The sequence below is a fragment of the Mirounga leonina genome, unplaced genomic scaffold (assembly GCF_011800145.1).
Source record: "Mirounga leonina isolate KUSES-001 unplaced genomic scaffold, KU_Mleo_1.0 Mir_165, whole genome shotgun sequence".
In the NCBI taxonomy this organism is placed as follows: domain Eukaryota; kingdom Metazoa; phylum Chordata; class Mammalia; order Carnivora; family Phocidae; genus Mirounga; species Mirounga leonina.
The window spans coordinates 71,226,267-71,248,278 of record NW_023270415.1 but is presented as its reverse complement, the minus strand read 5'-3'; the positions used below and the strand labels follow the sequence as shown (position 1 = coordinate 71,248,278).

Below are 22,012 nucleotides of genomic sequence, written 5' to 3'. Positions count from 1 at the left end.
ACAGGATAGCAGGGGGAGTCATTGCCAACCCTTTGTGCAGGCTTTCATGGCCCAGGCAAAAGCCTCCTGGATCATAAGGCTCCCAAGAGCATCATGTGGTGGGTTTGGTAATTTTGTTTTGTTTTGTTTTGGTCTCCCTGTCGAGCATGGACAATGTGTATCTGCATGTTTTATTTCTTACGGTCACAGAAAGTGTGTGAGGCATGTCATGGGATCCCCATCTCACAGGTGAGGACGCTGAGAAAACTCAGAGCTAGAAGGAAAACGTATCCCACCAGCTTGAGTGCCCACCCCTTATTTTGACTACCTCTTTCAAGTGAGCCTCAGCCATAACTCCAAAAAATCTCCAAAGGGAGCTGTCTACAAAGAGTAGCCTCTCTTGCTGCTCAATACTGCTTTGGAATGGGGTGGTTTTCATGGTAGGCATCTGGGCCACCACTGTTACCAAAACCACCTGTTACGAGCAGCCGGGCAAGGAAGGTCAGAACGTATAGAGTATTCCTACAAGTAGATGTATGACTTGGGCTAATTTGAGTGGTGAGGTTTTTTGGTAAAATCAGTGTGAAACTGACTCACGCTATTAATATACCCCTTGATGCATTTGGTGTTGGGATTTGCAGCATATCTCATGGTCTGCGGACACCCCCACAAGAGAAAGATTTGGGGGGGAGATAGGTGCTGTGGGTTCATGCTTTGGCAGAGTTTGAATTTGAAAGGAGAATCTCAGTATTTGGACCCTAATCGTTGTAGCCTAGAAAATAAGTGACATAGTGTTAATACTTCTGCTGGTCCCTCCCGTCCATTTTCAATATGTGAACTTGCCAGAACATTCTACGCATGCGTTCCCTCTTCCCCAGTACTCCTTTCATCTGACGTAATGTGGTGTGCTTAAGCTTCCTGGGTGGAAGGGCCAAGAAGCCACATTGTTAACAAACTCTCTCAGGTGATTCTGGTGCAGAGGTCCCTGTTAGAGACCCAGTTGGAGAACCCCCAGGTACTGTCATCTCTTACCCCTGTACCGTCTGTTTCTAACTCTGAGTGGCTGGTGTTCAGAAGGAAAGGGCATTGAAGATCACCTAGTCCCATCCTTCCCAGGCTGTTTCAGGCCATGGCTCACCTAGGAAAGAGAATTTGTAAGGCGTGGGTCGGGAGATGGGCAGTAAAAGAGGATGCATCTCCTAGCTGGAGGTGACTGATCCCAGGGCCACCTGCCCACAGTGCTGAGGAGGTCAGCATCTCAACACAGGGGGGTGTTGTCCGGGAATCCCACTTGGGCTAATTCTCTTCCAGCGTGGGACCTGTTCAGACAGCGGAGGCCCAAAGAGGTGATGTGAGTTGCCCAGAGTCACACAGGGGTTTGAAAATCATCCAGGACACTCTTTGAAAGAATGAGGGAGCAGCAGGCCAGGGAGGGGAAAGCCCAGCTGAGGGCTGCACGGCCAGCTCGGGGCCCAATGTGAGGGCAAGTTTTTGTGCCCAGACCCCCTGTCCTTGGTAGGCAGGTTATAAAGCCAGGGGCCCTCCCTCCACCCCCCCACCCCATGCTGGCCAGCCTGGGAGGCCTGGTTTCCTGTTGTGATCTGAGACTGATTCTCTGCTGCTACCTAAAAGACGACACATCCCTCACGACCTAAAAGCACCGAAGGAGAGGAAACCTTACATAGAGTCTCGTCTTAATCATGACTTTCAGAAGTCGGCACAGTGGGGTGAAAATGGTCGGACCGACTCCCCATTTGTCCCTGAGGGATAGTTTGCGTACGTGTGATTTCATGTCTGTGATGCTGTGTAGGGACAGGTCGGAGTAAATGTATGGCATAAACAGTAGTGTATGATGTACAATCAAGTACAATATCCAAAAAATAAAACAAATACAAATTAAGTACAACAGGCAAAATACACTTTCACATTATTTAAGCTTTTATTATTTTTTAAGATTCATTCATTTATTTGAGAGAGACAGAGAAAGAGAGAGAAAGTGAGTGTGAGCGTGAGTGGGGGGAAGGGCAGAGGCAGAGAGAGAATCTCAAGCAGACTCCCCGCTGAGCATGGAGCCCGACGCGGGGCTCGATCTCAGGACCCTGAGATCATGATCTGAGCCGGATCCAAGAGTTGGATGCTTAACCCACTGCACCACCAGGTACCCCTTATTTAAACTTCTAAAAAAAAAAAAAAAAAAAAGTTTGGCCGTTTGAGTAGAGTTGAATATGGCTGAGTTAAAGTAAGATGCGATACGATTCCATTGATGTTGTGGTGCGTGGGGGACCTCTTCAGAATGTGCAGCGGTCCTGACCCGGTGGGGGGCTACGTATATTACGCAGGTATGCGTGATTATTCCAGGGGTCTCTCCAGCTTGAGTGTGATTAAATTTGAAGAGAATTTTTGGAGGACCAGCTGTCCTGTGTTGTGTGTCAGACCCAGTGGACAGACGGAGGCGGCCTCTCGCAGTCTAGTGAGGCCTGACTCTCTCTTCTTTTTTTTTTTTAATAAAAGCGAAGTCTCTGGTCACAGCAGCCCCTAGAGTAGGACCTTTATGACTGTCCATCTTGAGGATGTGATCGAATGCCCCAATCTGGAGTTGCTCGAAAGGGCTCCTGGGCCCTTAAGGAACCCCAGCCTTGGGAGATGACCCCACTCACCGAGGCGCTGCCTCCCAGTGGGACCTTCTCTTTCCCAAGCAGCAGTTTCTCAAAGTTTCAGTGGTGAAATGCAGGGGAAGTGTAGAAAAACAGCATTTGCATACTTGTGACTTTACCCTAGACCTCCCCCTTGCAGAAGTAAATGAGGAATAACAAGGTATGACCTTTGGAGTGTCCCCACCCCCCTTCCGCCAGCAATTCCCTTCATGACCAGGAATGTGGTTGGAAATTGCCTCTCTCAGGTAAACTGATCTTTATCTCAAGACCTTGGACACTTAAAACTGAAAGAAAAGGAACCTGATCTTCTGTTCCCCATCATATTAAGTAGCTGTTGGGGCCGGAGGGAGGGAGTATTAGATTCCACTTTGGAGCTTATTCTTATGGGTATTTCGGAGCTCCCTCTCAACAAGGGGGAGTTGAAAAGCCCCTGAGAGTGCGTGAGCTGATGTGCAGAGACCGGAATGTTCCATAAGAGCTCTCTGCAGAGGAAACCCAGCGGGTGCCCCTATCCCCACCCTGTGGTGCCTGTGAACAGTGTCACTGCCCCGTGAAGGCACCTGTATCTTTTTGCTGGTGGCCAGCCGGGTCCTTCAAAGACCCTTCTGGGAAACCATGGCAATTTATGTCAAGAGCCATGAAGATATTTGTAACCTGTGACCCAGTGAACCTATTTCTTGGAAGCTTTCCTAAAGGAGCAATTAAAGATATGGACAGAATGTTGCATAAAGATCATCAGCTTAGGGAGCATCTGGGTGGCTCAGTCGGTTGAGTGTCTGACTCTTGGTTTTAGCTCAGGTCACGATCTCGGGGTCCTGGGATCAAGCCCTGCATCAGGCGGGCTCTGTGCTCGGCAGGGAGTTTGCTTGTGATTCTCTCTACCCCCCCCCCCCCAGCCCTCCCCCTGCTCATACCCTCTCTGTCCTTCTCTCTCTCAAATAAATAAATACATCTAAAAAAAAAAAAGATCGTCCGTTCAGCCCCTTTTACAATAACACAATAAATGGGAAGTAACCTAAGTGTCTGAAATGTACCGAGTACTCGAATCAGTTATCCTGTGGCCACTCAAATGAGGGCTCAAGAGTCTGGGAGGAAATTGAAACTGAGAAAAGCAGTTATTTGTAGGAAAAAAGGTTGGAAGGAAATACACACCAAGATGGCGTCTGAGGCTGTGAGAGGGGGATATGAATATGGACAAATTTCCTTTCTCTCTTTTATGCATTTTCTGCAGTGTGGTTATGATACTACTTTTGCTGGAAGGAAGCCTTCTTGCCTCCCCTCTTCTGTGTTCCTGTCTTATTTCTTCTAAGAAGCCTAGAACTCTACTGTTTGCAGGGAAAGAAAGAAAAACCAATGCTTAGGTCACTTTATAAATAGTGTACAACAGAACGGAACAATCACTAAAACGGAGGCCCAGGCATGCCCGAGGTTAAAATACCAACAGGCCTAATGATAGACTGGAAGGCCGTTGGAGAAAGACACCGTGAGTAGTTCTTGAAGGCACTGACCGCCCTGAGTAGAGCCTTCTAGACCCGTCAGGAAGGAGCCGCAGTTACCCTTTGATAAAGGAGCTAACCCGGGGTCAGAGTCCTGTGACTTTTCAAGACTCACCGCACCCCGTGTCCTGGTTAGCAGCTGAGAGGGTGAAGGGCATCTGGGGACACCACAAGGCCAGCGCCTCTCGTCCAGTCCGCTGGAAGTTACTCTCAGGGACAGGTTAGGTGAGTGACAGTTGCCCATGAAGAATAGCAAGATGTTTTCCGTTTGGGTGACGCGGTGTCTGAAGGGCCAAGGCAGAAGTGAGCTTGTGGTTCAGAATGCGGGAGCTGTGGGCCAGCGCCTTCTCAGGGGAACATAGGCAGGCTTCTGTGCAGGCATGTGGGTGCCCCCTCCTCCTGCGCATCCAGAGCGCCGGGGCTTCTGCTTGACCTCAGGGAGGAGCGGGGTGGCTCTGCAGAACCTGCTGCCGGGCTCTGGCAGCATATAGGGGGCTCGGCAAGGATAAGCAGCCTTCTGAGAAACCCAGAAGGAGCAGCCCCAGGCGCCTCAGCGGGGGGCTGAGCTATCCCCGTTGATGGGATTGCCAATTTCCAGACAGTCTCTATGGTGTTTAAAATGCCATTTCCTCTCAAGTTCTGTGTCTGTCATGCAGCCCACTTGTCATCTCTGCCTGCGTTGGGGAGAGGGTCTAGTTAAAAACTCCTTAGCCATCTTTTTTAAGGAAGGCACTGAGCATCCAAAGATGTGCACAGCTGTCAAATGGATATTTGATGAGTAAGGGTACGAATTAATTTTCTGCCTTGGGCGGCAGATTGAAATGGGAGTGTTTTTTTTTTAAAGGTTCATTTAAAACCCCAAGGTTCGTGATCTTTATATGTGTGTGTATGTGGGTTTAGATACAAAGGGAGACGTGGTTGAGCATCTCACACAGGCGTTTGTTGAGGGTCCCGAACATCCCTCGTTTTCCCCATTCCCGTCGCCCCCTGTCCTCCTGCCGGGCACCTGGGCTGCGCCCCTAGCCGCTGGTGGAGGAAGGGGTGTGGCGATGGGGCAGGTGTGCTGCTGGGGGTGAGCGCGCGAAGAGCTGCAGCTCTCGCTGCTTGCTGGGCTGGCCCTGGGCGTCCCGAGCTGAGTCACGCCCGGTCCTCGCGCCGCAGTGTCCAGGGTCGGGGGAAGAAAGCGAAGGACCAGAGCACAGAGTGAAAAGCTGGTGACATCAGGGTGCCCGGCAACCTCCCCCCAAATCCCCGTCAGCACCTGGTAGGGAGATGGCGTTCACCTCAGCAAATAGGAGGTTCGGTGCAAGGTGGAGTCCTTGGGAAAAAGGTGAAGCCTCTGGCCCTCCAAGGTTGCACTTCCCTGGGGTCTGGGTTTTGGGGGCTCCTGAGGGGGCCGCTGCTGGGCACACAGCCCGGCTGTGCCACCGTCTCTGGCCTGCCCCTTCGCTCCTCCGAGCCGCCCACTCTTCACCTGTGGAGCGGCCCTATGAAGCACTCCTTACTCAGTGGGTTGGGCAATATGCTTGTCACCTCCCCTCGTCCCTGTCCTAATGACCTTACCCTGAAGGCACTGTCACCTTGCACCCTTCCAGAGGGCCTGCTGTTTTCGGGGGGGGGGCAGAGGGGTCTTTTTTAGGTCTGCCCTGCTCTCCTCTCCCCCTTCCTTCCCTGTCCCCCCGACCCCTCCCTCCTGCCCTTCTGCATGCCTTTCTCAGAGCATGGGACAATTCCTCTGTTAGACTGAATAATTGAGAGCTAACTCTAGGAACAGACGTCTATGAATAGATGTGCTGGAAGAAAGCATTTTTGCCAAGTTTGAGCTGAGCTGAGTATTGTCAGCACTGAATTAAAGATGAGCTTCCTGGCTCTCTGTTCTACTTAGCATTGACCAAACACTATGTCTTGAATCTTAAAAAAAAAAAAAAAAAGAAGAGGAAAAAGTCAGAAAGTGGCTTATGTGACAGCAAATAAAGTCTAATCACAACAGTTCACATCTGTGCAGTGCTTTGTGTTCATGCTGTGGCCTTTTCCATTAAACATCGCCAGGCCCTAAGGTTGGGCCTTTTTCTGGTTCAGGTCCACAGGTCAGGCTCACAGCAGGCCTTGTTCCAAGAGTGTTGGCAGAATGATTACATACTTTTTTCAGAAAATTGGAGCCCAGAGAGGTTGAGTGATCTGTCTAAGGCTGCACAGCTGGTCAGGACCAGAGTAGGAACTTAATTTCTTAGCCCGGCTGCTCTTAAACCCCACTTAGTGGTCTCCTCACAGATGCACTTCAAGCCGACAGGGAATTCGGAAAGTCAGAGACACAGCATAACTAAGGGAAAGAGCATTACTAAGGCCTCATCTCTCCTTTATTCTGGAGGATTGTATTGCTTATTCTCTCAAAATTAGCCTGTTCTCATGGTGGCCGCATAACCTGTCCTCCCCTCCCTGTTCCCTCCCCCCCTCCTTGTGTGTTTAAGCATCTTCTCATTTGTATGACCCCCTCTGGGTTTCCTCCAAAGTTCCTGGAAGCCACCTGAGGTTGTTGTGCAGTGAGCGACAAGTTAGTGTGTAGCCCGGGGCTTCTGCTGTGGAGCTGAGCGAAGGAAGACATGGGTCCTCCATGAGTGAGGACTGTCCTCTCTATTAGATGGTCCCCAAGTTGGATCTCCTCCAGATCAGCCATGCTGTCTTGTTCCAAGCTTTCCATTGTCTTATCTGTAGACATGGTCTCTCATTCACCAAACGCATCCAGAGCCCCTCCTGTGTGCTGGGTACAGTACTGTGGGCTCTGCTCCTCACAGCAAAACCCGTCTTACTTGGGTCCCTGTGCCTTTGGAGTCTACAGACGGCAGGAGGCTTTTCGGAAGGTGGTGCTGCAGATAGACTCCATGGGGAAGCCTTTTGGTGTCCAGTGAGCAAAAACCCTGTCCTTGCTGTTTTCTTTTCCTTCTTCTTCTCCTTCCCCTCCCACTTTCACTAAGCACGCATTCAGCATGACTGTGGGCCAGGATTTGGGGCAGGTGCCCTGAGACCGAGATTAGCAGGATGCAGGCACCGCTCACAGAGTCCTGGACCGTGGGAGGGGATGGACATAGAAACAAATCATTGTATTAATATGCAAAGTGTTAATGGTGTCAAAAATTTAAAACTTGGAAAACAATGATACACATTGTTTGGGGGTATAATCATATGTGGTAAGAAATGCATAGCAGTAATAAATGCCCAATTCAGGATAGTGCTTACCTCTGGGGAATTGGGGAGATGACTATGATTGCGGTGGGGTACCCAGGGGACTTTGTATTCATTATATTTTATTCCTTAAGCTAGGTGGTGGGTACAAGAGATGGTTTGATTATTCTTTATATATATATTTTTTGTCCATCCTAAATACTGCACAGTAAAACTTTTAAAATAGAATTGCAAGCCAGAGGTTATTTGGAGACGCTAGCCTGAGCGGGTCTCTAGCCACATTTAGAAATTTCTCCTCTCTGTACATCTGGCCAAGCCCCGTGCCTGGCCACGCTCACACACTCAGGATGCGTTGACGTGAACTCTGCTGGAGGGGCTGAGGAAAGCTTTACAGAGAAGGCGACAGTTTGAACTGAATTTTGAAGTCCAGTGCTAGGAATAGCATTTCAGACAAAGGGAACAGCATGTGCAAAAGCAGGCAGGCCAGCATTCAAGGAACTACAAGGTGTGAATGTGTGGATCAGCTCAGCTTTGGAGCAGACCTGCAGTGTGTGGTGCTCACGATCATTCATACTCAGAATGGCTCAGAATCCGGGTATGCTTGGAGTCGACTCACGATAGAGTCCACTCTGGTATTAGAACCAAGTCAGTTTTCCGAGAGTGCTTCAGTGTTATCAGGGCCTTGGCTTTGTGAGAGCTGGTGTCAGGTCAAGGAGATTGGCTTCAGCTTCGAGTGCAGGAAGTTGCGGGTACACTGAGACTCTAATAAAGGAATTGGACCTGGAGAGAGTAAAAGCTGGTGAGAAAGATCATCTTTGACAGAGAAGAGCCAAGGCTGTGATTATGTGACATTAAAGACTCATCTGGGAAACTGCTCTGAAGACGGGGGGAGGCAGCAGGGCCCTGTCTCTGTCTGGTGACTTGGGGAATAACGTGTATTCAAGATCGTTTTCTTTGAAAACATTGCGAAGCCAGTGGAACCCTGAGGAGAGCCAGATTAAAGCGGTGATGGGGAGTTTCATCAGTGCTTAATCAAAGACATCGACTGTTTTCTGGGCCTCACTCATCCCCTCCCCTCTGTTGTCTTTAATTGTGGAAACTTGTTCTTTAGGGTTTCCTTAAGGCTAGCCCTGGGCATCACCCATCATTTGCCCCCTTTGATCTCCGGGAAGTCTTCCACTTCCTGGGGGGATCCTTGGGGCTCCTGGGCTGCTCTCCATCTTGGCCCCTTGCTTTCAAATTCAGGCCAGACTCTCGTCCATACTTGAGAAGAGAGGTGCTTCTCCACACCCTAGGTTCCTGCCTGGACCGAGGAAGAACATGGTGTGCGGACAGATGTTGCTTAGGTGTCTGGGGCAGCGACCCCATGAGATAGATGCTTTGGGAGGCGAGGTGACAGTGAATGTTCTGGAAGAGGGCAGCCTCAGCTTCTCACACTTCATCAGGAACACAGGTTCCCCTGCCGAAGGTTGTCCTCAACTGACCTGCCGGTCCGCGGATTTTTAAATGCAGTCTTGACAGGCTGTGTGACACCTGGTGGCAGGAGTGGGGCGGGAAAGCCACGTTTGCTGCCTGGTCCAGGGGAACCTAGCACGCAGCTCCCACCGGGGACCAATTAATTCTGCAGGAAGTGATGGTTTACATGTTCCCTGGACACGTAGGCACTGTGCGCATCCACGGGCCTTGGCCCTCCAAGCTTCCTCCCTGCCAGGCTTCTTTAATTACGGCCATGGTTGAAAACTCACAGCATCTTCCCCTGGTTTTATTAGCTTGTCTTTCCCCACATTTCATCTGCTTTCTCTTAAGCCCTTTTTTGGGTGCGTGTTTATAGACCCTGAGTAAACACAAATCCTTGACTTCGATTAGGAAGCCAGCAGCGGCCAGAAGGGGCTCATCCTATCCATGTCTCTTGCACTGTGGAGGTGGACAGGAGAATACATGGAGGCAGGGGTACCCTGATGGTTACAGAGGGACCTGGGGTTGAATAACTACGTGCTCGCCCCCCTACAACAGATCGTGTGCCCCGATTCAGCTCAGGTTACTTCCTGACGTCATCTGCCATGATCACTTGACATCACCTGCAGTCCATTCACTCATTCATTCACCAGAGGGACACCGCTTGGCATCACACCATTTCATGGTCAGACCTTCAAGGGCAGCCAGTGATTTTGGCCTGCATTGTCTCTGCCTTTCTGCCCCTAGGATAGAGCCTGGCGTGGGTGCTTAGTAAATATTTGCTTAATGAATAAATGAGTGCCTGACATTCCATCATTAGGCATCCATTTTTTTTCTTTGAATCACAGGCTCTGTCTCCTTGTATCTTAAAAAATGCCCAGACAGAGGGTGTAGAATCCCCAACAATAAATTGATCACAGGAGGGCAGATGGGATTCTGTGGTTCCTGGGGAGAGGGAGAGCCAGAATCTGGCCGGGGTGTCAAGTCAGTGTGGGATTTGGTATGAAAAGAGTGGGATAAGAGGCACAGCATCCCTGCTCTTGGAGACAAACTTCCTGATCTAGAAACGAAGTGCGGAGGGGGTGGGGGGGTGACTGATGCCAGATTCTTACCTCACACCCCCAGGGGTTCATTCTACCCCCACTGTGTGCCACAGGGGCGTAGGCCCTGGGAATACAGTGATGCATGAGGTACAAGAATCCCTATTTCCACTAAGCCAGGGAGTTTTGATTGAAGGACATTGATGATACATGGAACTGTGAGCCCATGATGGGGTGGGAGACATCAAACTCATCCTGAAAGACCAAGGGGGGCTTTCTAGAGGAAGAGGCATCCAAAAGAGTAGGGGCTGTGTTTTATGACTCTTCACATTCCTAGCTGTAAGCAAAGTGCTTCACATATAAACAGGTGTTTAGTGAATGATGAATGAGGGAATGTGCAAAAGGGTTTAATAAACCAGAAAATGATGCAAATGGCAGGTGTTGGTATCCTGACTTGTGGAGGATAGAGCAGGGGCACCTGAAACTAACTTTACCCATTTTCTGAGGACCAACTATTGGCAAGAACTAGGGTGTATTTTCTAGGACGCCTCAGGTGTCCGCCTCCGCCTTTTGTCCTCCCACTCAGAGAAGCGGACTGCCCAAGGCTTGAAATTTTTAACCAACGCAGTAGTATCCAGATTGGACATGCAGCCCTGGTCCTGTGGACTGTGGTCCTAGGGCTGGTGGCTGAGTAAGGGGGTAGGTCATTGTGTGTGTGTGTGTGTGTGTGTGTGTGTGTGTGGACATGGAGTGATGCCCGCACATGCTAAAAAAGGGTCTGCAGCTTATATTCGGATCACCTCTAACCCTCCACTGCAGCTGCCGTCCCCAAAGCAAAAGTCACTTTGTTTCTGTCTTCTCTAGTTGATTGGACTTCTGGAAGTCAAGGACGGCAGCAGATTCATCTTTGTAACCCAGATACCCGGTGTAGGACTTGACACATCTGGGTCTCGGGAAGTTTGCAGAGTGAATGAATGCATGCATGAAGGAGCAAATGAACGAATGAATTTCAGATAATGGCAATGAAGTTGTCCAGAATGTATCTGCAGCCTCGTGTCTTTATGGGGTAGAGGGAGAGGGATGTTTCTGGAAATGACCTTTTGCTACTGCTTTAGATGTTTTGCAATAGCAGATACTTGAAATTCTGCTTGACACTTGCTCTCTGTGGTGAGAGATGAAGAAACACTTCCTTTGTCCACACTTGGCCCTGGCACTATGTAGACACAGGCAGGGGCCTCTCCCTCACTTCTGCCACCCTGGGAGTTCCTGAGTCCACTCGGTGGACTCAGAGTGGACCAGTTATGGACAGAAAGGGCCCATGGCTCTATAGTTATTTAATTTCTACAGTTCGCTGCATTGGTGTGTCTCATGGACACTTGCTGTATTTTGGGGTACTCAGCATCCTGCCCGCCTTCCTCTTTGGGGGAACCTCCAGTGTGTAGGTCTTGGAAGGGGGCAGAGCTCGGCCTCTCCATACAGAGGCTGAGGTAGACCAGACATTCTTTCTTCCTGCCTTTGCTCAGCCATGTGGCTTTGGTCCTGGCTGAGGGCCACGATGACACAGGGGCAGCGAGCAGTCCTCCGGAATCGGGAGTCCAGTTGAGAATGGCAAGTGTCCTAAGCCGATGTCCTGTGGCGTGGCCTCGGTCACATTTCCCCTCTGCTCAGTCTCCCTCGCTCCTTTAACCCAGCCTAGCTCTCCAGCCTGCTTGCTGCTTCTGGGGCTTTTCATTATTTTCTCATCAAATTCCCATTCTCCATAAAATAATCATCACTGACTTCTGTTGTCTGTAATCAATAACCCTGACTGAGCTGCGCAGCCGAGGCCACAGCGGGGCCCTCCTCCGTCATGGCGGACCTTAGAAACACGGTGAGATGGGCGAACTTGCTTTGGATGTTCTCCTGTCTCCTGCCACCTCCCTTTTTGTGGTGGAGACACCAGCCAGCCCATTCACAGTCCTTGAAGACTCAGACTCTTGCAGTTCAGGTCAGTAAACATGGAGCCACCTGCTGCGTGTCATGTTGTGCTGTGTGAATAAGCATAGGGATAGAGAGATAAAGAATCTGTGATCTGGGCAGTAAGGGGCTTGCAGTCCAGAGGTGGAGACAGGTGCACCGTTGGATAATTGTGCTCAGCAAGGCGGGAGGATAGAGGCAAGCAAAGGTGCTGTGTTTGCACAAGGGCACTCCTAACCCTCACGGGGGACCCGCAAAGAAGAGGTGATGCCTGAGCTAAGTTTGGGAGGATGCAGGGAGTTAGCTAGACCACATGGATGGATGGGAGGAATTTTGCAGAAAGGCTCAGCACAACCAAACCAGGGAGGTGACAGCTATTGCGGTGGGTGGGGAGGCAGAGGATAATGGTGGCTGGTCAGTCTGGAAGGGAAGGCAGAAGCCTGAATGCGGGTGACCTGTATGCCAAGGGTCAGCAGACATTTTCTGTAAAGAACCAGATGGTAAATTTTTAGGCCTTTTGGGTTATATGGTCACAGCTGATCTGCTCTGCCATGGTAGCACCTGAGCTGTCAAAGATAATCCATAAATGACTGGGTATGGCTGTATTCCAATAAAACTTTATTGACAAAAACAGATGGTTTGCCTGACTTGGCCCATGAGCTGTAGTTTGCTGACCTCTGCTCTATACCATGCTATGGAGTTTGTACTTTCTGTTGAGATGATGGAGAATAGAGGTGCTTCTGGTTGCTGATAAGAGTAAACTCAAGTCAAGGTGGCTCAGCGAGGAAAGGAAGTTAATGAGCATGTGACGTGTAACTGAAACATCCAGGTACACAGGCTGTAGGTGGTATTGGATCTGAGCCCTGGCTCATTCCTCTGTTGTCTCAGCTCTGCCCTCCCGTATGAACTTCATCTTCAGGCTGCCTGCCTCATGGTGCTAAGATAGCTTCAGCAGTTCCAGCCTTCACATCTACTTTTCTTCCCCAGTTCTTAGGTTATGTGTGCAGCCTGGAGCCAATCCCCGTGGCCAGGAGAATGCTGTGTGCTGATAGGTTAAGGGTCCAGCCAAGGGCCCCCCATAAGGGGGACATGGTCAGCCCTGCCCAAGCCGCATGGCTGCTGCCAGTGGGCAAGGGTGGGTTGGGTCCACTCATGAGAGTACCGTAAGCAGAAGGGTGATGCAACCCAGGCACAATTTCTAGAAAAGTCTCTGGTGAAATTGTGGAAAAGAGCCAGGCTAGAGGCAGGGACACTGTTAGGAGGTTGTTTCTGAGCCTGGGAACCAGTAGCAGGGGAATGATGTGGGACAGTGAAGGAAGAGAATGTGTTTGAAAACTGGGATGGGACTGACAGAACTTGGGTCTAACATGTGTGAAGTTGGTGATGGGAAGGAGGAAGTGAGAAAGACAAAGTTATTAAGAAACACCAGTCTCTAGCTTGGTAACTAGGAGAGCTAGATGGGGAGCCCAGGTGTAAGGGAAGATGTGGAGTTCCGCACTGAACAAGATGAAATAGCAGGTGTAACTTTACTCAGGGTTACCTCTCCTGGCTTCACCTCCATGCCCACCCCCAGTAGACCCCATCTTTGATTTTTAGAATTTAGGGACAGCCAGGAAAAGCTGTGCTACCACAGAGGAAAGGTTGTTCTCCCTTACCCTCTATCCCTTTTTGCCTTGGCTGCCTGGGTGCTCAGAGCCAAATTTGTGCTTAATCACCAGCAGCCATAATGGGTCCTTAGTTCAGTCTATTTGCTTTGTTCCCACTGTCATTTTCTCTTACTGTTTATTCTCTTCATCCATCCTTTTTGTGTTGCAAGTTATCCCAAATCTCTTACAGAAGGAGGCAGGGTATAAACAAATAAGCGATAAAGAAAGGAGGAAATCAGGACACTGTGTTGATCCAGAGGCTGAATTTCTACCCCCTTTCATAAATATTGGTCTGAGTTAAATTAGTCTCATCTGTGCCAAGCTGGCTGATCTTGGACAGTAGAGATTTTAGGTTCCTGGAGGAAGGGGCCCGTGTCTCCTTCACCTCAGTATCTCCAGCATTTATCACAGTGCCTGGTACATCCTAGGTGCTTAGGTGCTTACTAAATGGCTGGAAAAATGAAGTGAATTAATCATGGCAGAGTCACGTGTTAGCTTTCTGAGTGTTGTTCAGGGGTTCTCACTCTCTGACAAGTTGTCATGATGCTGGGGGGACATTCCCTCCCAAATTCATTCTTCCTGTTGCTCCTACTGAAAACATAAATCAGACCATACTGTCCCTGCTGAAAACCCTCCATGGCTTTCTGTTGTCACTGAAACACTAACCAGAGCCCAAGGTCCTGAGGCCCCAGCCCCTGCCTTCCTGAGTTCCCTGTTGGCGCTCTGCTCTTCCTCGCCTGCTGTCACCCACCCGCTTCTTTTCGTTCCCTGGAGAACTGGGCTCCTTCCACCCTTGACTCATGCTGTTCCCTCTGCCTGATAATGGGTCCCTGGGTCTTTGCAGGACAGATGCCTCCTTCCTCGGTTTCAGACTGTCTTGTAGATCTTCCTTTTCATCTCAAGACCCTGTTCCTTCCCCTTAAATCTCTCCTGTCGATGTGTGTGTGGGGTGTGTGGCTTGTGTGCCTGTTAATTCCTGTTAAGTAGGTCTCCCCACCACCACCCCAAAAGTAGACACTACTTCTGTCTGTTTGTTCACCTTGGCTCCCCGGAGTCTTGCCCCGCCTCTGACAATCGGTACGTACTTGCTCAGTAAATGCTCATTGAATGAAACAAGGCTGGCCATTCATTGGCCATTCATCCAGTCAACCAGTATTTATTGAGCACGTACTAAGTACCAGGCAGGCACTGTGCTACATAAGACTTAGGGATCCAGTGGAGAACGGAAGAGACATCATGTCTGTCCTCCTAAAGTTTTCGTTTTAGCTTCTCAGCCTGTTTGCCTTTACACCATGTCTGTTCTTTACCTCTTTCTTCCTTCATATATACATATATGCACACACATACATACATACACGGGCATATGGTGTATATGAAACCATCGTTTATTGGACACCTGTGTTCTCTATATAAAATGTGCTTTTATACATATAAACCTGTCTGTATGTATAAAACATGCACATATTATATGCGTACATGTATATGAAAACAAGCATTTTTTCGAATACTCATTGTATACTGCAAATAACAGCATGGTTATATATAGAAAAGCTACACACACAGTCTATACATTTATACAGTCCCGGTGTTTCCTGAGTAGCTTCTCTGTGCCCGCACTGCCCTAGGCACCAGGGAGGACACTCCACTAGAAGAGGTGGGGAGGAAGGCACCATTTCCATCTGGCAGGAACGCTCTCACCTGATGGGGACAAGGCAGAGGGGTGACCCTGGGCAGGGTTACTGTAAGGTGTGAGCGCCGAGGGGGATGAGGCCTGCGGGTGCTGGGGTTCTGAATGCTCCCTGTGAGTGGAGCAGAGTCGGGTCCTGCTTGCGCTTTCCCGTTCCCATGATGGGGACGGTCTGGCGTGGCCCCTGCTGTGGGGGCTGTTCGTTGAGGGGGGCTCCTTCCCTATTGACACAGGTGCTTGCAAAATCAGAGATCATCTGGGGACTGACTTAATTTGGGTTCTTTTAAAATAATCAATGAAATGGAAATTTCAGAACATGCAGACACTTTGATTTGCGCAGACATCTCTTTTTTCTTAGACTTGACCGTGGGGCGGGGTGGGGGGGTGGGGGGGGGCGGGCGGGGAAGGAGAGTCACATCTGTGAAAACTAAAGGCGTTTCTCCCCGTCCCCTCATACCCTCATCTAGAACTTGACCATTTGTCCAGGTCTTCTTCTCAGGATCTATCATTCTCTTGCCCTATTCCCTCCTGTGTTTTGAAGACAAAGTGAGGGCCCTTTCACGTCCTTTATGCTGCACATGGTGCCCTGGAACAGGGCTCCCGGGGGCTTCTTCAGCAGCAGGGGTTTGAGACCGGTCACCTGCATGAGCCCTACATGCTGGCCACTTCCTTTTTTTGTGTTCCTAACAATTTTACTGAGGCAGATGGTAGACAGAATAATGGCCTCCCAATGACATCCACACCCTAGTCCCCAGAGCCTGTGAATACATCGCCTTACCTCGCAACAGGGACCTGCAGACGGGACTACGTTAAAAATCTTGAGATGGGGAACTCAACCTGGATTATCTGGTGGGCCTCATAAGAGGGAGGGTCAGAGTCAGCGGGAGGTCGGTGATGGAAACGGGGTCCGGATCCGAGATCTGAGGAGGCTTTGCTGCTGGCATTGGACATGGGGGAGGGGTACAGGCCAAGGGACACTGCAGCCACCAGATACCAGAGAACATATTCTCCCCCAGAGTCTCTGGAGGGAGTGGGGACCTGCTGACACCTTGATTTCAACCCAGTGAAGTGCTGTCTGGAGAATTGTAAGATAATAAAGTTGTGTTCCTTTAAGCTGCTACATTTGTGGTACTGTAACAGCAACGACAGAAAACTGATTCGAGGTGTATTTTATGTATCATCAGATCTACCATTTCCCATGTACAGTTCAGTGGTTTTTAGTCACTTTACCCACTGGTGCAACCATAACCATAATACAGTTTTAGGATATTTTCATTACCCAATAAGATGCTTTATGTCCATTTACAGTTACTCCCTGTCCTCAGCTCCACGTAACCACGAATCTACTTTTTTCTCTCTAAATTTGTCTATAAACTTGCCGTTGGGGTGTTTCATAGAAGTGAAATAATATAATACGTGGTTTCTGTGTCTGGCGTTTTGTTTTTGAGATTCATCTGCATTGTCGAGTGCATGAGTACTCTGTTCCTTTTTACTGTGGGATAATAATCCGTTGTGCAAACACACCGCGTGGTCTCTCTCTCCACGTGGATTTGTCTCTCTGCTCCACGGTGGATAGACATTTGGGTTGTTTTTGGTTTGGGACTCACGGAAAGCAATGCTATAAGCATTCGTATGCGAGTCTTTAGGTTAACATAGGTTTTCATTTCTCCTGTGCAGATACGTAGGCGTGGAATTTGCTGGGTTGTATGGAGATTTATGTTGAAATTTTGGAGGGCCTGCCACACTGTTTTCCAAAGCGGCTACACCATTTTTAGTTCCCACCAGCAATCTAGGAGGGCTCCCTCTACCTGGCTTTTACTTCTCAAAGGGTGGTGGGCTGCCAAAGGGGCTGAGCACACACACCCATGTGTGTGTGCCCATGCGTGCATGGGCACACGTGTGTTCGTAGGCACACACCCGCAGAACATTTTCAAGGGACTGTTTCAGCTACTTGTGATTGACTGTAGCAGGAGGTAAAGAAGAGAAGAAAAGCTGCTCTTTTCTCTGGGCTTTGAAGAAAGAAGTTCCAGCAGCTTCTCTGTATCTCTTTTCCTCCTTGCCCTCAGTGTAAGCCCTACAGCTCAATAAGTAAATAGTCTGTTGGGGTTCTCGATCTGTGATCTTTGATCCTTCCTACAGTTTCTTATCACCGGGTTTGTCTTGAGCCTTTGCCAAAATCTGGGGCTTTGGCATTGGGTGAGACCTGATATTGGTACTTTTACTATAAGCGGTGAGACAGAAAGTCCCACCATGGGTGGAAGGCTGAAGTCACCATGCTTTTCTTTTTGCCCCAAGCTGGTCTGCTACGGCATTAGCACATACCCCCCCGCCGCCAGTTCCAGCTTCTGCTTATAAGTTCTGCTTTCCCCTTCGTCTGAGCAAGTCTAGACTCCACTGGGTGGGGTTGGGGGTTGGGTAGCAGACCCAGAGTTTCAGCCTATAGATAGATGACTGCTTACCAGGGGCGTGGTGGTGAGAGGCCCTGGCCCTGCCATGGGGGGCGTGATGTGGGGTGAGATCCAGACATAAAGTGTGATTACTCAGTCTGGCTCGGTGGGTAGGGAGGCCCCTCTCTGTTCCTCAGTGGCAACAGTAAGCAGAGCACAAGCTTAATTTTGGACAGAAACCTTGCAAGTATTCCTTAGTTTCTTTATTGCTACATGTAGAAAAGGGTCAATTCCGTTGGATTCCATGAGGAAAAAAAGTGAGTAATTTTACGGTGACCATTAGAGGTTTTCAGTTTGAGGAGAAACTCTGCCGCGGGTTTCTAGACCCATACCTAGATGACCGGCTGTAGAGCTGGGCCCTGGAGCTGACCGGGCTGAGGAGTGGTCGGCCCCCAGGCAGGAAGCCAGCCACCTAGGCTTTGATGCTGCGCCCAAGGGGGGGTGTGTGGATGGGATGGTGTCAGCTGGCCTGAGCAGCTGAGGGGTTGATGGGTGGCAGGTGGGGAAAGACTCAGAAAATCTAGGATGATGACCTGGGTCAGCAGATTGGCTGAGCCCTAGGGCAGCTCGAGGGACTCAAACCCCATTCAGCGGGAGTATTAACTGCCATTTTTGAAAATGAAGAAACTGAGGCTCAGGGAGGCTAACTGACTTGTCCAAGGCCACACAGCGAGCAAAAGGAACAACCAGAAATTCACCTTCGGGGCTGTTTCTGAAATCACTGTGACCTTGCGAGATGCTTCTTCTTTAGAGATTAATGAGAGACACGCAACACAACCCCGAGCCATGAATGAACGTCCTCATGACAACTTGCTGGGCCCAGGAGAGGGTAGACATTTTCACAAAGAGCCACCACCACTGTTACTGTCTGTGTTGCTCGTGTTGGAGGTGGTGGAGAGGGTGAGAAACCCGCTAAGTCTAAGTAAGGCTGGAAGGCTCCAGCCGCTGGGCCAATAAACACAGAGACCCCATTTTCCAGATGAGATAGGATGCAAAGAGCAGAAAATACACGTGGCTTAGATAACGTTAAGTGAGCATGTACTGGGGCGCCTGGGTGGCTCAGTCGTTAAGCGTCTGCCTTCGGCTCAGGTCATGATTCCAGGGTCCTGGGATCGAGCCCCGTTTTGGGCTCTCTGCTCGGCGGGAAGCCTGCTTCTCCCTCTCCCACTCCCCCGGCTTGTGTTCCCTCTCCCGCTGTGTCTCTCTCTGTCAAATAAATAAAATCTTAAAAAAAAAAAAAGTGAGCATGTACTAAGTAGTGTCATAATACAATAAAATGGAGGTAAAGTTATCTGTAATGTTGGTTGATGGGTGGGGCGGGGGAGTGGTGGGAGCTGAGAGCCCCAGGTTTGCCCTGGTTCCTCTGCCTTCTGTGTGACCCTGGGGGGCGGGGGGGGGAGTCACATCACTTCTCGGATTTCCAGTTTCCACTTCTGTAAAATGGGAAGGTTGCGCCAGAAGATCTCTAAAATCTATTTTGACGTGAGCTCGGCACGTTGGACTTAGAAACGCTGTCAGTGGATGTTTAGCGTCAAGAGAGGGTTTAGCCAGAGATTTTTCCTGTGGCTGTGGAGGAAATTTACACAGCTGGCTGAGGTTTCAGTGGAAACAAACAAACCCCTTTAATTTACATGACAAAGGCTTATTTATCCCAGAGCGTCTTAGTCTTAGGTGGGTGTTAGAAAGCTTTGGGGAGGGCCTGATAACCCATAGAAGGGTAGAGGCTGTGTTTAGGAGGTTCTTCCAACACTTCCTCCCCCTCTATGGGAAGTGGGGGCTTTGAGCCCAGCGGAGGGGCTGTAGGTTACAGAGCGTGAGGGGTCAGCCTTGTCCTCAAAGAGCTTATGGTGTCAGCTGGGGTTGTAGCAACACCTACTGTTGGGAAGACTTGCTATCAGGTGTGAACTCCCCTGGATGAACAGGGGGTTCCTGTGGAGGAGAGCACAGATCCTCTGGCCAGGTGGTGTAAGGGGTGCAAAAGGAATCTGCATCCTAATTTGTAGCCTGTGAAGGATTTGCATGTTAAGAAAGGCAGCCTGGGAGGTGTGGGGGCCTGGGGGGCGCGGCGAGAGTCTGGGGTCTGGGGTCCACAGTGAGAGAGGGATGCTTTGTGCACTGCGCCACATGGAGGGCCTGGAGCCAGCCTCCCCTGCGCCATCAGCAAGCCACTGGGTCAGGCCTGAAATGGCAGCTAGGGCAGGAAGCAGGGCCTGGCAGCAGCCAGCAGCTTCTTATAAACCCATTGAGGATTGTGTCCGTCAGTGCTCTGGGTTGCAAGTGACAGAAACCAAACTCAAGCTAGCTTAGGTTCAAAGAAGATAATTTCTTCTATCAAGTAGCTAAACAGGCCTGGCTGATCCAGGGGCGGGATTTTGTCTCTGTCTCTTGGCCCTGCTTTCCTTCCTCCTGTTTCTTAGGCAGTCTCTCCTCTCCAGATGGCAAGAGCCTGCCAGCAGCGTGGACTCAGGCTTATATCTTCTCATGTTCACCACCCCATCAGGGAAACAGGCATCCTTTTGCAGTGAATGCAGCTTGACTGCTAGAGAAGGCTCTTACTAGCCACTTAGGGTCCCATGCCCATTCTTGAACCTCAAGGGGACTCTTACGGCCATTCAGGGTCACATGCCCATTTTGCAGCCAACCATGGGTTCTAGAAGATGCTGTGCTTTGACTGCACTCCCCTAGGTAACACACTGGCCCCTGGAGCATGTGGAGGGGAGGACTGGAGATGCCTCATTGGAAAACTGGGTGCCGTTACCGGAAGGGGCACGGAGGCTGGGCAGACAAAAGATGTCAGCTGCTCATTGCAGGGAGCTCAGCATCGACTTTGTTTTACCTGCTTAGGGAGGCTTCTGTTGAAGCGATGACCTGAACTTGGAGGGAGTGAGTGGCCTAGAGGGAAGGAGGTACGGGGTGGGGTGGGGGGCCGTCCATGGCCCGTCCTTAGTACCACTGCCACACAAATCACCTGTTCACCTCCGCATTTTGTGTGCATGCTTCATGCCCTTCCCCTGTGTCCGGGGGTGATGGTCAGACTGCTTAACCCACCAGAGTAACTTCTGGAAGCCTCTACAGAGCCTGATGTTCACCCTTTCCTTGCCGGGTCCTGGGGGAGGTCTGGGGGCGCTGGGGGCAGAGGGGCCCTGAGGGTAAGGGCTCTGCCCAGCAACCACTGCCCACCCCCTTCCAAGTATTTCCCATTTCACCACTGATACTGCCATGCTGGTGTGAATAGGGGGAGAGCTTTCGGGGTGGGGCTGGCGTAGAAGGTTCCTCACCTCCATCCTTCCCCCAGCCCCTGAGCACACTCCCACCCTCAGAGGATGTTCAGCAGCGCCTTTCACAGAGGGAGTGTGCCATTGATTTTTGTGGCAGTCGATTGAGAAAAGCAGGGGTGATTGCTCTGGAAATGCCCCCCCCCCTCGCACCCCGTGCTCGCACTGGCCTTGTGCGGTTGTTCAGGATCGGCTGCCCTTTCCTCTGAGGTTCTACTAGACCACCTCTGCCCATGCTACTCTCTTTGCACCTTTTTTTTTTTTCCCTGTGAGCAATTCAGGTTTATAGGCCTTGGAGAGTGTGCAAATATTTGATTTTAATTAAGGAAGTCTGGAATGAGGAATAGAGAAAAGCTACTTCTCGCTTATTTCTGGGGGCTCCGGCAGGGCGGGGTGGGGATGACTCTGGTGCCGTCAGCCATCTCAGCAGTCATCTGGTCCTCCAGGGTGGTCCAGGCACCCAAGAGGAGGGGTCAGGAGAGCGACGGTGGGGTGGGTCTGCTGGCCCATGGTGGCCTGTGGGAACAGAAAGAGTTAAATAGGGCAGGAGGGTGCACCCTGGGGAAGCTCTTCTGGGCCAGAATCTGGAGCACAGGGCAGGTGATGAGAGGCATATACACCTGCCATCTGATCCATTTCTGCCACCTGTTAGTGCTTCCTGCTGGCTGGCCATGGTGCCCATCTGGTCCCTTTGATCTCAGCTAATAATCCTCACTACTATCTTTAGTGGTAAATCTAATCATTCCCATTTTATAGCTGAGGAAGCTGAGCCCAGAGAGGTTAAGAAACCTGTCCAAGATCACCCAGCTTCTAAGTGGCACCCCAGGTGAGTCAGAGTCCAAAGCTATGCCCAAACTGGCCCTGCATATAGTGCCCAAAGGATGTTCTTAAAAGAACCCCCAGACTGTTTTGAGACTAGGTGGGGTCCTATAACTTAAAGCCCTAGAATACTAAATGAGAATTTATCGTGACTGGCAGAGCCTGCATATTGGCCAAAAGAGGGAGCAAAAATGGTGTGTGTGCAGGGAGGGTTGGGGAGCGACGGGCAGCAACCTGGGGTATCAGGAAGAGAAAGAACCCAGGAGCCCAGAGTTCCTGTCCCTGCCCTGCCCCCAGCGTCATGGGGCCTGGGGTGAGTCATACCATCTCTAGGAGCTGGTTTCCTTTTCAGCGAAATGAGGGTAAGAACCACAATAA

The 22,012-nt window shown here is 50.4% G+C and overlaps 1 protein-coding gene across 6 annotated transcripts in view; it reads left to right on the top strand.

Annotated features, from left to right (window-relative positions):
• Positions 1-22,012, top strand: part of CYRIB (CYFIP related Rac1 interactor B) — a 147,646-nt gene that overhangs the window by 7,946 nt on the left and 117,688 nt on the right. The window contains exon 1 of one of the 6 annotated variants that reach the window (XM_035011948.1): positions 21,594-21,641. The exons of the other annotated variants lie outside the window; for them this stretch is intronic. The gene's annotated coding sequence lies outside the window, so the exon portion shown is untranslated. Of the gene's footprint in view, positions 1-21,593; positions 21,642-22,012 lie in introns of those variants that run through there. 6 annotated transcript variants of the gene reach the window in all.